The sequence below is a fragment of the Aptenodytes patagonicus genome, chromosome Z, assembly GCF_965638725.1.
Source record: "Aptenodytes patagonicus chromosome Z, bAptPat1.pri.cur, whole genome shotgun sequence".
NCBI lineage: Eukaryota > Metazoa > Chordata > Aves > Sphenisciformes > Spheniscidae > Aptenodytes > Aptenodytes patagonicus.
In genome coordinates this window covers 5670549-5686318 of record NC_134982.1, presented here as the reverse complement: position 1 = coordinate 5686318, position 15770 = coordinate 5670549, and the positions used below count along the sequence as shown (strand labels likewise).

Sequence of the window (15770 nt, the reverse complement as noted above, 5' to 3'; positions counted from 1 at the left end):
GAAACCAAAATTCTTCACAGGAAAACGTCACTGGCAGCTCTGCCAAGAAACGTTGAAACTATTTCTTTTTGTTTCATTTGGATACAAAATGACAAAATGTAGCTCCAGTTGGGTGATTTAACTTAAACAAACAAGCCTCCCTTTCATGTCAAAACCCTGATTCAAAATGACAATTCTTGTTTGGTTTCAATCAGAAATGTCAACATTTTCAGTGTGACATTTCCGATTCAGAAGTTTTTGAGTTGTGTATTTGTTTGGGATGGAGGTGGGGTTGATCTGTTGGCCATCTTTTTTTGTGTATTTTATTGATTTGTTTGTTTGTTTTCTCCTATTGGTGGAGAGAAGCGGGAGGAAAGGACCATGAGAGAAGAAGGACGGGCACAGCCTGTCGCCTCTACCCAAGCTCATCTGTTTGGGATTTGCAGGTATCACGGCAGAGGTCAGTCATGTGGAGAGATCCAAAGGGAAACAATGGCTTGGTGTGTTTTTATCTAGGAGCTTTTCCCAGGAAGCATGGGGAAACGCTGTGGGGCTGAGGGCACATACTCACCCATGTAGCTGAGTCTGCTGAGGGGTGGTGAGGGCTATGCTGGCATCTCATGGGCCACACAAAGCTCTCCTACCCAGCCGGTGTTAGATTGGGACCTGTGTTGTAGAACTGTTGCTGCACATTTAAGGGATCGTGGCATATGAGTAAGCCTCCATGGCTGGTGGGGGGCCAACCCAGGTAGTCCTTGCATCAGTTGAACCCTGAATTCAGGTCACTCGGATGATGGCCTGTGGTTAGCGTTTGTCCAAGAGCAAAAGGGGGAAACTCTGTGTACTTTGAGCCTCCTGCAACACTCTCAGACAGGGATCCCTGTGGCACCGTCTCTGCAAGGCATCAAACATGCAGAGGTACCCAGGGAGGTGCTCCCTACTTCCCCCCAGTGTTACCTTCACCTGTAAGTACACTTCCACAGCTCCATCCCACAAACCCTCCCTTTTCTGGGGGTTCCTCCTCATCACCTGTGTGATTACTCAGGCAAGCCAACAATTTACTCCTGCGAGTAAAGGTTTGCCAAACTGGCAACCCAAACGGCAGCGTCATCCAGACCGCTGGCAGAGCAAGGGTGGGAAAGCAAAAGCCCAAGGACTTGGATTTTGAACAGCTCCACTGGCCCGGAGCTGAATTTGTGCCGTGTTTTGGGCACTGTCACTGCTTCATACTGAAAGGTGGTGGTGGGGCTTTAATACTTAAAATAGGCGTTGGGAGCCCTTGCTTGTATCCCTCAGCCCCAGAGAGGGATTCCTCACCTCAGTTCTGAACAGCAGTCACTGGACCCCAAAAATCTCCCGCATAGCTCATGAGCCTGCAGGGGCTGCGCTGTGAAAAGGATGGGGGGCGGGGGGGAGAGATTGTAGTGGGATAAATACCACTAACCTGAGTCTCACCTTCTCTGCCTTTTCTCCCCTGCCCCCATCACTGCTGCTGTTGTGTCAGGTAGTGGCACTGTTGAGTACATTAACCCAGGGCTGAGCATTGCAGCCACACCGAGTGTGTGTCTGTGTGTGTGTGTGCGCGCCCGATCATTACCATTTATTCCCCCCCCCCCCCCGCCCCAGTGCTGCAGGACTCCGGGAGCGAGCGAGAGAAACAGAGGAAAGAGAGAGACGGAGCCATCAGCCCCCAGATCTGCTTAAACAAATCGCCGCCCCTTGCAGGGAGGGAGAGGGAGAGAGGGGGGAACCAGACCAAAAGACAAAATAAAAGACAGAGAAAGGAAAATCCAGCGGGGAGCAAAAAGCAGCCCCCAGACGCCCCCTTTCCGAGACCGTACTCTCAGCGAAGGGGGGGGGGGGGGGGGGGGTGTGTCTGCGTGTGTGTGAGCATCGATCCCGTGCCCGTTAGGAAAAGGGGGTGGTGTCTCCCCCCCCCCCCCCCCCCCCGCCTCCCCTTTGCCCTCCCTCGGCGCGGCCCGGCGCGGAGCGGCGTGGGGCGGCGCGGGGCGGCGCGGCGCGGCGGGGGGAGCGGGCGGCCGCAGCCCCGCAGCCCGCCGGAGCTCCGGCACCAGCACGGGCCCGCTCCGGAGACGAGAGCCGGAATAAAGGGAAGAGCTTCCTCGCCGCCAAAGCAGCCCTTTTCTCGTCGCGGGGTTTTGCTCTTTCTTTCTTTTCGGTTTTGTTTTTTTTTTTTCTTTCTTTCTTTTTTTTCTTTTTTTTTTTTTTTAAACTCCTCGCCGGGAAAAGCAAAACCGAAAACGCTTCCCCCCTCACCCCCCTTCAAAAGGCCCCCAAACAACCAACAACAACAAACAGAAAGCAAAAAAAGCCCCCCTCCAAAAAAAAAAAAAAAGAAGGAAAAGAAAAGGAAAAGCGAGAGAGACAGAGAGACAGAGACAAGCTCCATCGATTTCAAATCCAGGATTTTATCCAGTGCATTGATTTTTTCTTTTTTTTTTTTTTTTTCCCTCTCCCCGGTTTTTTTTTCCCCTCCTCCCCCCCCCCCCTTTCTTTCACCCCCCCCCTTCCTCCTTCTCCTCCTTCCCACCCCCCTTTTCCTTTTCATTTTATTTTGGATCCTGCTAAAATTAGCCGGGACTGCTCTGGGTGTTGCGTGTTAATTTGATTTACTCCGGGATTCCGGCTTCCAAGACGCCATTTTCCCCCCTTCTCGCTCTATCTCGCTCTATTTATCTATCTATCATTTATCTATCGAGCTATCTATCCGTCTGTCTGTCTGTCCGTCCATCTCCCTCTCCCCGGGTGCCTTCTCTCCTCCCCCCCCGCCCTCCTCCCTCTCCGCTCTGCGTGTGCTGCGCGGCCGTGCGCTCCCCTAATCTGACAGATGAACACCGCCATGGGTTTGCCGCAACACAAGCAAAAGCACCTTTGGGGGCTGTGGCGAGGGATTGAAACCGGGATCTAAAAGAGAAGAGACAAGAAGGGGGGAATCCGAGGGAGGAGGAGGAGGAGGAGGAGGAGGAGGAGGAGGAAGAAAGAAGAAGAAGAGGAAGCTGCTAAGAAGCCCCCGCTGCCGTTTTGGGGATATGGGTTAGTAAAAAAAAAAAAAAAAAAAAAAAAAAAGCGACAAAAAACCCGAGCCATCGAGGAAAGGTCTGTCTTGGTGATCCGGATTGCGGGAGGGTCTTACCCCTCTCTCTTTTCCCTCCCCCCCCCCTTTTTCCCTTTGCATGCAAAAGTTAATGTCGTCTCCTTTTTTTTCGTGTTGTGACTTTGCAATGGCGCGGAAAGGGCTTTATTTATTTTTTTTGAGGGGGGAATATTTCTCCGCTGTGCAATGCATGCGAGTCCTCCTCTCCCCCTCCGACCCCTTCCCTCCCCGTGCTTTGTGGCTGGGGGGGGTGTGTGTATGTGTGTGGTTGGGGGGGTAAGACCGTGCAGCTGGGAAGGGGTTGCAATTTTTTTAGGAGTTTGCATAATGTATTTACCCCCCCCTTATACCCCTCCACCCCCCCCCCCTTTGGTAGCCTGTATGTGTTTCCCCGACGGTGCCGGGGGTAGGTGGCAGCTATGTGTGTGCGTGTGGAAAGGAGAAGGGGGAGACACCACCCCCCCCACCCTCCCCCCCCCGTTTCGTAAATTGCAGGTTAAGTGGAGCTAGAGAGCAACATTGTAACCTTATGGGGATGTGTGTGTGTGTGTGTGTGTGTGTGTGTGTGTGTGTGTGTGTGTCTGTGAGTGTGTGAGTGTGTGTGTGAGTGTGTGTGCGTGGGCGCGGGGGTCCGCGGCGGTACCGGGCGCGGAGGGGGGGGGGGGGGGGGGAGCGGGGCGGGGGGGGGAGCGCCGCTGCCCCGGGGCGGCCGCCGCGGCCCCGCGCTTGTTTTGACATTGAAAAGGACACGCAGCCCCGAAAAGCGGCTATTTGCAGGAGGAAAGGAGTGGGGGGGGGTGGGGGGTGGGGGGTGGAGAAGGGGGGGGGAGTAATTGGCAATGCGGGACCCCCCCGCTCCCCCCCCTGCTCGGCGGCGAAGTGAGGCGCGTTAATAATGGTTATTAATAAGCCGGTGATTGCCGCCCCCGGGACCCCGGTGGCCCCTCTCCCCACCCCCGGGTGGAAGCGGAGTTCAGCTTTGGTTGGTTTGAATATCGCCGATATTATCGGGGGGGGGGGGGGGGGTAGAGGGGGGGGGTGGCTGTTTGTATTGCGGGGGGCAAAACGCAGCCTGCAGCCGCGGGCGGCTATTGTCAACTCCAGCCCTGGCGCAAGGCTCCCTGCCCACCTCCGTGCACACGCACTCACGCTCACACACACGCTCACACACGCACACACACACTCCCCCCACCCACCCACCCCCTTCCTCGCCGGGTCTCCCCGGCGGGCAGTGGGAGATCAGGTCCCTCCGGCGAAGCGGGGGCCCCCTCCCGCCTTTCCTTCCCGGTGTGAGAGTGTGTGTGTGTGTGTGTGTGTGTGTGTGTGAGCGTGCGTGAGTGTGTGTGTGTGTGTGCGCGCATCACACCGGGCACCGGCGGTCCCCTGCGCTGCCTGCCCCTGCCTGTGTGTATTTATGTGTCTAAAAAGGCAGTTGAGAGAAGGATTTCCGATTCGTTTCCGCTTCAAATAAACGGCACTGATAATCTCGGGCCTGACGCCTGATGCTAAAAGGGCATTTCGCCGCCGGGAGCCGGACCCGGGGAGCGGCCGCCTGCGGGGGTGGGGACCCGGCCCGGCCACCCCCCCCCCGGCGGGCAGGTCCCCCGGCCCCGGGAGGGTTTGCAAGGGGAGGTGCAGGGGGCTTCCCCGCGGGGGAGGAGGATGTGCATGGCGGGGGGGGGGGGGGGGGGGGACACGGACGTGGGCAGGCTGCTGGGGGCGGGGGGGGGGGGGCCGCTGCCCACCCGTCCCGGTGCCGTGGGGCGGGGGTGCCCCCTCCCCGGGCCGGGGGTGCGGGCCGGCGGCCGCCGCGAGCAGGGCGAGCCGAGCTGGGCACTGGGAGGAGTCCGCCGCAAGCAAATGCGGCCGGCGGGGAGGGAGGTGGGGGGGGTGGGGGGGGTGCAGGGGGTGCAGGGGGGAGCCGGGCAGGGTTTCTCCCCCCCCGCGAGCGGAGGTGTTTCATTAGCCGCCGGGCCGCGGTGGTCCTGCCGGGGCCGGGCCGGGCCGGGCCGGGCCGGGCCGGGGGGGGGGGGCACCCACCGCGTTGCCTTATATGTCCATCTGTCAAACCGCAGAGGATGTGCGAGGCGAGCAAAGCGCTGAGCCTGCTAGTCCTCTGCTGTCAGGGAAAGTAATTTGATCCTTTTCGTATTGACAGGAGGATTTCAGGGGTAAAGGACTGCTGGCAAATCCAATCCCGTGTTGAATATTATGGACCCAAATGGGAACAATTATTGATCCGACAGCCCCTGCAGCCAGGACTAACTTGGTGCAGGCTACAGTAATGATATAATCGGCCGTCTAACGTTAGGCAGCGATAGCACGAACCTGAGGAAACAAGTGTCTAGGACCTTTTATCGTAGACAGGAGAAAAAATGCCTATCGGGGAAAATGCGCAAGCGGCTGCTTCACGCACACCTTCCTGCGCTTCCTCGGCCTTCGCCGAGATTGCTCCCCTCAGTCTGAACCTACTTCCACTCAAAGGAGAAACTTTTTTTTATCTCCATTTGTTTTTTAGCTGAAAGGAGAAAAACCCCTCCAAACAATGTAGTTGTACTTTAATCTCTGCTTTTAGCTCCGAAGGGTTATGTAAAAGTGTGGGGGGGGGGGAAGCAGAAACACTCAGTGAATGGAGACTTCTCTTCCATCTCTTATTGGCTTCGTGTTTTTTTTTAACTTCTCAGACTCAAAGTTTTAATTGAAACCAGAAATCTATTGAGAAGTAACTGAGCCAAGAAAGCCTCTGTTTTCTCTGCAAGTAGGGATGGGGAATAAATAATTTTTTGCTGATGTTATTTCAAGTTGTTTGAGCTCTTTGGTTCCTGCCAAAGAGCCCAGCATAGATTATTAACACATTATCATTTTAGGAGGATGCACTCTCTGAAATGTAATAAAATGGTGTGTTAGGTTTGTGCAGAGCCATAAACTATGCTAGTTGTTGGCAAACAAAAGAAACAGTGGCCATGATTTATTATTAATAATAATCATAACTGAGCTATTTAGCTTGAGTCGATATTTACTGGGTTTCTCTACTGAGGTTCCTCAGTATCATTTCCAATAATGTACTTTGATTAAGTTGGGAACTGTTCTTTTTTAATAACTGCTGTTGCCACGTGGTTAATTAACTCAAGGGGTTAAATGCTTCAGAAGGTCCAACCATCATTTTTTGGCTTCGGATGCTGCTTAATCTCCTCTTCCAGTCTGTTTTGACCCATCCTTTGAGCTCCTTTTCCCCAGCACACACATGTCTTAGGTGTAAGTGCCAGCTTACCAACAGGAATCTTGTTTTCCGTTACAAGATTTGGCTAATCCCAGTTTCAGTGACTTTTTTTGCCCTCTCAGTAGGGCTCAATTGCTCACACATAATCTTTCCCTTCTGTTTTCTTTCCCCTTTGGACAACACCCTCCAGGACTGAAAAACTCTTGCCTTGTGCTCGGAGACTTGCAATTACACAGCAATTTTGACTCTTGACCCAACTAGTAGCAAGAAAGGCTATTGTCTAATGAACCACGTAAAAACAGTTCTGGGATCCAACAGATTGCTGTGATGGAAATGAAAGCTCTCCCAGTGAATTGATGACTGATTTGTTTAACCATATGCCTAGGCGGTCTTTCTTGCTCCCCGTTAACTACCCATCTCTGGAGTATCTGTGATCTGTGGGTCCGCGATGATGTTGAAAGGCAGCATTAATAACTGCCAAAATGTGCTCCATGATGCATGGCCCACAGTAGGGCCAACTGAATAGGATTTAAGCCATGTTCAGAGAATTCAGCGTGTCATTTTTGCCTACCATAACATGCAGGCACGCAGGGGTTTTGAGAGTGTTAAGTGCCGCAATTAAGCATGCAGTTGATGATGAGAGAAGGGCATCAAATATGTGAACAAAAAAAAAAAAAAAGAAGGTGATCAGATGAAACCTATGGCAAAGTCTAGCCTCGTTGCTGGGAAGTCCAGGCACTTTTAGAGCAGCAGCGATCCAAGGTTTAGAGCTAGTCCAAAGCCTAGCAAGAAAGGCGGGAGTCTGTGGGAGAACTTTAGCGGAGAAAGTTCCCAGTGTTTTGCTGCAGGGCTTGTGGTTTCTACTGGGACTGGTTTTGCTGCTATTATAGGTTCTGTTCTCGTTACTTTCTCTCTTTCCAACTTGATAAAAAAAAAAAAAGAGTTTCCTTTCCCATCATTATTGTTGAGGAAATAAAATGACTCATCCTTTTAGGAAATTGTCATCTTGATTAAAGATAGGCTTTAAAATCCCTCAACTCCAGGTTTTAGCCTGCAGGGACTGCCAGATCTGAAAACGATTTCCAAACTTTCGAGGTTGGGACTGCTTTGCTTTCTGATACGGGCACAAAATCAGGTTGCAAGCGCTTGTTAGCACAGTTGCTTCTGAGGTGCACTCAAACCCTTAGAGATGGTTTCTTTCTCCTTCTCCCAATGTGAAGGCTTCACTTGATGTGGCTTCAAAAGTTCATTGTGTCTTTGGACGTCCTTACAGATCTGCTGGACGCTGGGAACAAGTGCAGCTCCCCAACAGGCACCCGGATTCTGCATTCACGTTTAACTGGTCACAGAGAGAGCGAAGCGAGGGGGATAAATAGGTGGGGGCAAAAAAAAAAAGGAAGGCAAAATAATTTCTTAAATTGAATAAAAGCAGTCAGAAAATAATGCAGCTTGCCTTTCAGAGCTGAGGAAATGTGTGAAGGAAGTAGGGGGTGGTAATTTCTGTTTATTAGCTCTTGAGAGGGAGCAGAGTTAGGGGCTATTTTGTCCTTTTGGAGTTGGATTCACTTTGCAGCACAGATTGCCCAAACAGAATGATGAGCTTTTACTGTAAGCTGTGGGGCAGCTGGATATGAAGAGCAATCTTCTGACATTATTTCATTTAGGCATTTGTTGTCTCTTATGAAATTGAAAACGTTGAAGAGTTCTCAGGTTAGTCACCTCTCTCTCTAAAAGGCCAAATAGAAACTCTGGACCTCAAACACCCCGAGGATTGGGAGGATTTGATCCAGGCTTGATTATGATCTTTACAGCTCTAGTTTACTTCCCAGTCTAGCTGGGGATCTTTGCAAGGTCTCAGGCCTCTGTATCTCTACGATCTTTGCCCGGCTGCCTGTCCACCGACCCCATGTGTCATCATGTATGACGATGGCCCTGTTGACTTCAGACGTGAAGGGGAAAGTGATGGGGCTGAAACACGGATGACAAAACAGGAAGGTGGCCAGAGTAGTGCTTTGGGAATACAGTCACCGGTGCTGCTCACAGATCCCAGGGTCAGGTTTACTCTTGCTTACGGGTGGGGACAGTGGTGGGGCTCGTGTACGTGTCCAACCAGCACAGGGGTCTTGCAGGGAAAAAAGGAGTTGTGCAGGTGGTAAGGATGAGCCTGAGTTGTCCTCCCTATGTAGGGCTGGTGAGTCTGATGCACTTCTTTGAAAGCAAGCTCAATGTGCGGAAAAGCCGTGCCGGAGGAGACTAATTTCCATGCAAACGTGAGGTCAGAAGGTGGTGGCAAGGCTCTGACTGGCTCCAGTGAGTGCCAGAGCACAGCATGGCCCAAGGCTCGGCTGTGCAGTATGTGATATACTGGGATGCAAATGCCTGGCAGAGTGGGGTGCTAGGGTTGTGGCTAAATGCCGTTGTGGGGTGACAGCTTCTCATTGCCTCTGAAGGAGTGAATTCCTGTTTCTGTGAGGGTTGCTGTGCAGTCCTGGGCAGTTAAGGGCTCTATGAATGTGGCAGCGATGAGAGCAAAGTTTCCTCTACTGTAGTACGGTATCTCCTGTAATAGTGCTTGGGAAAGCTGTTCAGAAGAATGTGCGGTAGGCAAGCATGGGGTAACCCAGGACTCACTTAAATACCTCAAAATTAGAGATGGGTTAAAGATCGGAAGCTTGAGGTTTTACGTTACTTTGAAATTTTTGTTAGCCTTAACCTTTAAAACAGAGAGATATATATGTATACAATGAATCATTCTGTTTCTGTCCCGGTATTTTAGCAGATGGGGAAGTTGGTTTTAAGATGGAAGGGAGAAAATGATGATACTCAAACCAGAGGTCAAGCTGCAAGTCGTTACAGGCATGTCTTTCCTCCATATGAATCCACATATCCTGAATATCCTACTGATGTGATTTCTAAGACTTGGAGACTGGCCTAACTTCCCTGTGTGTTTCCAGACCCAGCGTATTCTGGAGCGATGCTGTGATCCACGCCTACCTCTCCTTGAGTCTTGCTAAATTTTTGGCTTTGGAGAATGCAATGAGGTTTCCACCAATACTCCTCCGAAATCCTATTAGTTTGCTAGACAAGGAAATCCTTCCCGTAGTTTTTTCTTTTCATTTCTTTTTTTTTTTTCTTTTTTTTTTTTCTTTTTCTCTCTAAAGCCTTCCTATGGAGCTCTATAGTGGGGATTCAATAGAATTCTGTACGGGGGAATAATTCTCTACCGAATTCTTCAGTTCTTTTTCAGAAGGGATCAGAGACGTGAAGCTTAACTGGGGGAGTTTAGTAAGTGTTTGAACAGGATTGTATACATGCAAAGTATTATAGCAAGCATCTGGGCAAACTGTTATTATACACATCCATTATTCCTAAGGTTGCAAAACAGTTTAAAATATTAACCCATATATTCACATCCTTGTAACTTCCATAAACCTTCACCTAATGGGCTGAAAAATGTCATGCTTTCTCTTTGCTTGATGGCAATTTTCTTCCTGAAAGGTTGAGTAAATTCTCTCCAGCTGTCAGTTGTTCCTTTTTTTCCCCCCAATTTATTCAGAAAAAGCGAGGGTGGGAGAAGAAGAGGAAACACTTTTCCCTTTTAAATTATTGTAACTACATGCTTTTAAACAGGGCAGCAGTCTAACCTGCCGGACTTTGAGCTGATAAATGGATATAAACATAGGGCTTGTTGAAGGCCTCTGTCTTCTTCTGGTGCGTGAGGGGGACCAAAAAATTGAGGTCATGGTTTCTGAAGCCATGACAAATTAAAAGTGTCATTGTAGGCATTCTAAAGTCAATCAAGATCTTTTAGTCTGTTGGCTTAAAGAAAGCAGCACTGTCCCTGCAAATCCTGCTGGATAAGTGTCATAAATGGCATTTGCTATTAGATCCCAGTTCTGTGTCATGGGAGGTAGTCACAGAAACATAGGTCCTGCACCTCCATCCTTTTATCAGAGATGAAGACACATCTGCTCTTAAAACATGTTTCCTTTTAAGTGTGGCTTTCAGGCCAGAACATTTTCTTCAGGCTTAGCTTGGTGAACAGACCTCCCAGGGCCCTTGAGGAAAACCTCCAAAAAAAATAGAGTGAGCAACAATTAAAATAACAATAAGCTGCAGCGTGGTTCTAGGTAGGGACTGGGGCCCTATTCAAACCCACATTCATCTCCAGCTGGGGAGCAGCAGTATGGATGCCTTAGTTCAGGGGTTCCTTGACCCATCAGAGCCCACAGACCAAATTTTGCTTGGCTGGGACCTAAGTGAAGGACTCAGGAGACAGAGACCCGTATGTCATCAATGGAGAGAGGGGGCACCCATGACTGACTTGACCTTGGATTGCCCCAAATTCTGACCCCCTCCCAACCTTTAACATCCCTCTGAAGTCAGTGGTGTTACAAGGGAATAACAATCCAAAGTCCTGGTCCTGCTTGAATAGAGATTTGAATCGTGAATCTGGTGCTCCTGATCCTATTTGCCACCTCGGAGAGAGTCCGATGTCTGCAATGCCGCACAAAGAGCACAATGAAGTAGTTCAGCTGGAGAGGCCTTTCGGGCGTGCAGGTACTCAGCAGGCTCTTATCTCCCATCTGACTCAACTTCTCCCAGCACTTCTGTAACCGCTTCCTCTTCAGCCTCATTAAAGGCGAAGCTACTCCTTTCCTTTGCCCATAGCAGCTGTCGGTTATCTTGCCTTTATTCCTGGCCTCAGGTCTTCCCACTGGCACGCTCCCGACTAAAGTTTATGCCTCTTGACGTCGCTGTCCCGGCACCGTGGGCTGCTCTTTATCCTGCGCGCATCCAGCCGCATCCACCTGTGTCCTGCACTGCTTTTGCCTCCTGCTTGTTCTTCTGCAATCCATGAGGTTTTAAGGGTATTGTTTTGCTGACCCAGACACTCTTTCCTCGCTCAAAGCCGAAAGACTGATATATTCTGCAAGGCAAAGCAGTCTCAATGCCTTCCTCTAAATACCCCAAATTATTGCTCTTCTTCTTGCATGCCCTTTATATGCCCTATTTTCCCACAGTCCCCCCTTGATGCTGGGGATGCTTGATACATTATACGGCACCAAGCAAGACACCACTGCTTACTCAGCATGGAAACACACAGTGCAAGCCTGCATGGACAAAATCCAACCTTTCTTATTCCTAGTCTCATTTGAAGCATGCAGAATTGAGTAATATGGGATGTGTTGTTTGTACAGCTTCTAGACTGGGCACAGGATAGATCCTGGACCGAAGCCTTTTTGGTCCTCCTTGTGCCATCACTTACGGCTCTGAGGAATGGATGCCGAGCCAAGACCTGGTGCATTCCCTATCAGATGTGTTGTTTTATTTTCTTTATTTATTTGTTTTTCCTGAAGGGAGGGAAAGCTGGTGTATTTGGCACTTGTGCAAGCGAAAATGAAATAATGGAGGAGGGAAGAAAAAAAAGAAAAGGAGGAAGGAGGAGTCCCGTGGCAGCAACAGTAAATAAAAACAAACCTCTCGTTAATGATTTATATAGAGAAATCATTTTCCACACGTTTCAGGGTGCAGAGGGAAATGTTTGATCAGAGGGAGAAGGACAGATTATTGCCCTACCACAACGGTGTTAGAAGGAGGCTGCCGTGTCTGATGGCAGCTCTCCAAGAGCAGAGTCGATCTAGGAAAGTTTGGTAACACAGATGATGGAATTGTGCAGGGTTTTGCTTTCTGTGGCTGGTCTCTGTGCCAATAACCTTTCCCTAAATACCCATAAAACTTTCCATTTGTAGCCTGGAGTGGCTGCCGCTACCTCCAGGATGGTGCGCTTGGCAAGAGCTGGCTAGAACGGAGTAAGCATTTGAAGTCCCCTTCTTGTGCATGTTGACACTTTTCCCAAAAAAGTTTTATGGCTGTTGTTAATGAAATAAGTTTTATCCTTGTAGTGGCGCACAATGCTGCACCCAGCAGACTGCTCGGGGTATTCTCTTGGATCGTCTCAGGAGTCACCTTTGATTGTACATCACACCAAAAGTGATGATGCTTGGTCTGGGAGCTCAGCAACCTGGTGTTGACCTGACGTAGGCAAATCTGCTGGCTTGGCTCTTTCTGTCGTAATGAGCTGGAGCACAGTTGGCATCTTATTCTGTTTTCTAGTGTCCCGGAGGCCTAATCTTCACAAGGGTGATGCGTAAAAATGGCACATTAACTCTTGATTTCATTGGGGATCAAACACTAGTCCTTGATTCAGAGATGTAAATCCAGTGAACGGAGCCCGGCTTTATAGCAGTCCTGCAGCAGCGTTTGTCTCGGAGGGCACAAGTGGGATGAGATTGGTCCTTTAGAGACCAGAAGTCAGCGTGAGGAGGCGTTTACAGGTCTGATGACCGTACTCCCTTCCCCGACACCCAGATACAGCTTTAGGTTATGAGTGAGCAGGTTTATAAAATCTTGGCACAGTTCTTAGGCAGGAGCTTGTAAAAGTCCTTGGGCAACATGATGGGCACCTCTCCTCCTACTGCAGATGGGTGCTTTGCTAGGCTGGCTGTTTGCACAGCTGTACCTTGGGCAGTATTGCTCTTATGGGCCTTGTGATTTATGGCTGTGTCAGTTGTTTAATCATTCAGTTGGCCCTCCCCTCAGCGCTGTACGATAGTTAGTTAGTTACATAGAAAGGTGACTATCTGATCTAATTATGGAGTCTCAAACCTAATTATGGAGTCAAATATGATTCCATAATCTACTCTTAATGTCTCTACGTTAAGAAGACAGATACACACGTGTGTAATGTGCACACTTACATGCCTCCATAATTATGGATAAGCTTAGGCTTTCATTTATTTCTGTCTCTTTATCTTGGGAGGGGTGCTTGCAGCCTCATCTGGCTGTGAGAGATCTTTGGGTTATCTTGTCTTTTCCCCTCCAGTGTGGCTTTTCCTGGCTCCCTTCGCAACGCTTGGGCATGCCGAGGCAGAGCCAGTCACACTGGTGGAGGTGCAGAGGGCATTTAGATTCAGGGCAATCCGATGGAAACGAGTGAAGATTATGTTCTGCTGCTGTTCTGGTAACAGCCATTAATCCTTGATCCTTGTTTTCATGTGGATGGACCACACCTGGGAGAGCTTGCATCCCTTCCCTTCAGAGAAAGCCCTCACATAACCCATGCAAAATCAGAGGCAGAGGTGGAAGGACCGGAACGAAAGCAGTGTTGGAGGCAGAGGGACCACACGGAGAGGAACCACCTTTCTTCTGTGTAACCCCCTGTGCAACTAACTCACTCTATTAATAAATCACATGCCTTAGTTAGTTAGTTAGTTATTTTTATAGGTAATCTACAGATTACAGGCATTTACATATCGTCATTCCACTCGCAGTTATTCCTATCAGTTGAGGATCTTGTACTGTATCTATTGTATATTCACATCTATTTTATACGTGCCTATATCCAGGTATATCTTATAGATGGGAATTTTAGCAGCGTGCTTGATGTTGTCATGCAGTAGAGAGACCAGCACTGGAGAGAGACCAAAAAATACATCATAGAAGCACAGAATGTCTGGGGTTGGAAGGACCTCTGGAGATCATCCAGTCCACTACACTGCTCAGGGTAGGGTCACCTAGGGCAGGATGGTCAGGGTTGTGCCCAGCTGGGATTTAGACACCACCAGGCCATCTCCAATTCTTTATTAAGAGAGGATGTTAATTTGTTTTGCTTGAAGGGGAAGTCCTTCTGCCTCGTTTCTGTCCTGATTGACGCAAGGCGGGTGAAAGGGAGAGCGTGTTTCCTATGGGATCTATAGTGTGGACGGAAAATAGCTGTCACAGTCATTTTTCCAGCTCCCTGCCAAAACTAGGTTGTTCTTTCAGGGTATCATGGCCACAGGAAGTAACTAAGGCTGTGGTCCAAAAATGAGATAAATCTAGCTCTAGGGCTCTGAGCAGCAGATTAAATACGCTACTGGGGCATGATACTGATCCAGTATAAACTCATTCTCCTGGTTCAAATTTATTAAAAAAAAAATTGCAGTGGCTTAATTTTATCTCCGCAGACTTTGTATTGCATCATACTATGTCACTTGTCTGCACCACGCTGGCTTTATGGGCTCACAAGTTTTACCCATCCTCTGGAACTGCCTTTAAGTCGACATGAAGAAAGTCTTAACCCCCATCTTATGTGCTCTGGTCCATTTGATAGACATGTGATCAGATGCCTGTTCCTGATCTGCATCAAACTTGTGCTGCTGGTGATCTGGCAGTGCACAGACCGCGACCACAACCGCGCTTGAAATTCCTAGGTTTTTTGCAAAGCAATAATGATGAAATAGGTTGGAGATTTTTTTCTTATTGTATTCCTAATGTGGGTTAACTGAGTTCAGTGCAGCTTGCTGCATGCCAGGCTGTTGGGTTTTTATGTCCCATGATGGATTCTGAAGTTTCACTGACACTTCTCATAAAAGCCGGTTTCTGACCAAAACTTTCCCTCGGGTGTAATGTGGGTTGTCCATTGGCCTCTGCCCCAGAGGCAGCTGCATTTCAGTGGTGGCATATATAATCGAGGAAGCAACCCGGGAGTCTTTGGAGTGAAAGGTGATATCTCATCATTAAATATTGCTGTATAGTCTCTAGTGCTTTGTGGTGAATGGTTTTAAAAAGATGGAGTGTAAAGAGGCTTCCAGGTTTTCTGATATTTTGCAGGGATTAGGGATTTAACTGTACGTCACATGAGAGAACGCGAGATCCAAAGGCAACATGACAGACGTGGGGTTCGAGAAGGTGTGGGCTCCACTTCACGTTCACTATGACACTCTCAGACTCGTGCCTCAGTTTACCCTCACTTGAACCTGTTCAACAGAATTTTTTTCTTTTTCATCCTAAAGCATTTTGGTCTCTATGGATAAAACGAAAGGGGTCTCAGTAGCTACAGGCATGGCTGGGATTAGCGTACTGTGGGATTTGGGCAGCATCTTTTAAAATTGCTCTGAGCTCTCTGCTAGTGCTCCCAGTGCTTGCACAAATCAGAGCAGCAGCACAAACGCTGGGCAGCTGAACCTGGCTTGCTTGCATTTGTCTAATCAGCATTCGCTTGTTACTAATGTGGTTGCTCCTGTACACAGGGCAAAAGCCATGCCAAGTGTTATACCCACTTTCAGTTCATAGAGAATCCCAAATAGGTGGATTTCTCCCCCTCCCCCCTCCCGCTGTAGGCTCTCACCTCTGGTTTTGTCCTCAGCAAATTTTCAGTTTAATCACTTTATAGCCCTGGCATCTGAATACTTGCAAGCATGAGTAGTTGCCTGAGGCAGGAGAAGGGATCGTATTCAGAACCCTTAATGGGAGGCATCTAGTATGACCCAAAGGGAGGTCTTGTACTTCAGGCCTTTGCCTCCAGAAGTGTGTTTGAGGTGCCCAGAGGAGCTGATAAGAAACATGTGAGCAGCCGTAGCAAGGCTAAGCACGCAGGCGTTTGATTATTTCTCAGTACTTATCAGAGGAAGC

At 49.3% G+C, this 15770-nt stretch overlaps 1 protein-coding gene across 3 annotated transcripts in view; it reads left to right on the top strand.

Annotated features, from left to right (window-relative positions):
• The first annotated feature begins 2547 nt into the window (after positions 1-2547).
• LOC143173226 (SET-binding protein-like) overlaps positions 2548-15770 on the top strand; it is a 260506-nt gene continuing 247283 nt past the window's right edge. For all 3 annotated transcript variants that reach the window (XM_076363439.1, XM_076363438.1, XM_076363436.1), the window contains exon 1: positions 2548-3033. The gene's annotated coding sequence lies outside the window, so the exon portion shown is untranslated. The remainder of the gene's footprint in view (positions 3034-15770) is intronic.